The sequence below is a fragment of the Triticum aestivum genome, chromosome 5A (genome assembly GCF_018294505.1).
Source record: "Triticum aestivum cultivar Chinese Spring chromosome 5A, IWGSC CS RefSeq v2.1, whole genome shotgun sequence".
NCBI classification, from domain to species: domain Eukaryota; kingdom Viridiplantae; phylum Streptophyta; class Magnoliopsida; order Poales; family Poaceae; genus Triticum; species Triticum aestivum.
The window spans coordinates 561,691,716-561,693,565 of NC_057806.1; the positions used below are offsets into that span (position 1 = coordinate 561,691,716).

Here is a 1,850-nt window from a genome sequence, read left to right on the forward strand (position 1 = left end):
TCAAACCAACAGAGTTTCCAAAACTGAACCATACTGGAAATTCTTATATATATCTACTAACTGGAGGCACCAATGGAGCCTCCATTTCAATTTTCGGAAATCACATAAGACTAACCTTAATATCTTAAATTCTAGAGTCCTAGAAGATCAAAATCTGAAGTCGGAGTACTAGAAAGATGGAATTAACCAGCTGGCTTGGACAAATGATAGTTGTATGCTGCCAGTTTAAAACCAGTACTTCAGAAGATTGAAATCTGAAGTCGGAGTACTTATTTCTGCTCACCCATACGTGTTCATTACATTGCCTAGCCACTAATTAAGTACTACTCCACTTACATATCCGGGTAAGTAGCAATATAGAAAGATTCACCACACCCTTTTTGTCGTCATTACCATCAACTTCTTAGCTAGCATACTTAGTTTTTTTCGTCGTTCTCATCATCAGCAGCATATTATGCAACTTATGCAGTTATTTACCAACAGGGCTTCCACCAAGAATGCTGACTTTCACCTGACCAACTATCTCACTTGCCGCACATCTTATCTTCTGAAATAATTAACCATGACAAAACATTGATGTTATAGGTTCTGAATTTATAACCAGTGCACATAGTTACAACTTGCAACAGGCAAAGGTTGTGCAGCAAGCAAAAGTAATTTCCCAGGTTATTCACGGCAAGCATATACATACAGGACTAGCCACTTTATTTGCTGATCCATTACCATCAATTTATTGTTTACTTCAACTTCCTAAGTGGCAAACTTAAACTGAAACAAGATAGCACTGAATACTTCAACTTCCTCATCTGTCTGCAGTTAACTTCCAACTTGGTAACCCATTTGGATCGAGAAAACAAGCACACAGAGCATCACTAAGTGGCAAAGATGCAGTTTTACCAGAGGGGCTTGTGCCAGACAGAGGTGTTCGGGAAGGCGCCGTCTCCGCTCCGAGGTACAACTAGGGTTCGCCGCTGGACGCGTGCGTGCACCTGCCTGAGGAAGCAAACCAAGGGCATGAGGGGAGGGAAGGGAAGGGAAGGGAAGGGAAGGGAAGGGAAGGGAAGAGGAGAGGAGAAGATTGGGCGAGAGAGTGCATACCCCGACGACGGCGCGACGGAGCAATCAGGCTGGCGCGCTCGATCTGGTCAGCCGTTCGCGAGCACATGCACGCGGAGGCGAGGTCGTCGTCGTCGTCCCGGCGCGCGAGCGAGCGATTGGGCGGATGGATCTGACCTGCTCCGTCTCCGGTGAGAGCGGGGTGGGTCGGAGGGGGAGGACGGGGAGGATGGGGAGAGGGAGGCGGCGGAGGCACGGTTTGGGAGCGGACGTGTCCCACGGGCGAGGGCGGTGGCGCAGTGGGTGGGGCGGCAGCGCAGTGGGTCAGGCGCTGCTCCGGCTGAGAAAGATGTGAGATTGGGAGAAGGACGAACGGCTGAGAGAGATGTGAGATTGGGAGAAGGACATACAGAGGGGCGAATGTTAGCAATGGCGAACCATCTAGGGGTGCGCCATAAACACAGTAATAGCAATGGCACACTTTCTCCTCGTGCGTCATTACTAATTTTTTTGGATTTTTAGTTGCATCTAATAATTTTTTTTAAAATGACGATCAAATTTGAAAACATTTATGAATGTGAAAAAATATCATCAAATTTGTTATTTTAAAATATATTTTTTGATTTTTAGTTGCATCTAGTAATTTTTTAGATAATGACGATCAAGTTTGAAAACATTTATGAATGTGAAAAATATCATCAAATTTGTTATTTGAAAATATTTATGAATATGAAAAAATATCATCAAATTTTTTATTTAAAAATATTTTTTTTGGATTTTTAGTTGCATCTAAT

At 43.8% G+C, this 1,850-nt stretch overlaps 1 long non-coding RNA gene across 1 annotated transcript; it reads right to left on the reverse strand.

The window, feature by feature from the left end:
• Window positions 1-224: 224 nt before the first annotated feature.
• LOC123107692 (uncharacterized) lies at window positions 225-1,458 on the reverse strand. The gene is made up of 3 exons (XR_006451725.1): window positions 1,099-1,458; window positions 898-993; window positions 225-547 (listed from the first exon to the last, which is right to left on the reverse strand). It is a non-coding gene; the product is annotated as an uncharacterized lncRNA (long non-coding RNA).
• Between the last annotated feature and the right edge of the window lie 392 nt (window positions 1,459-1,850).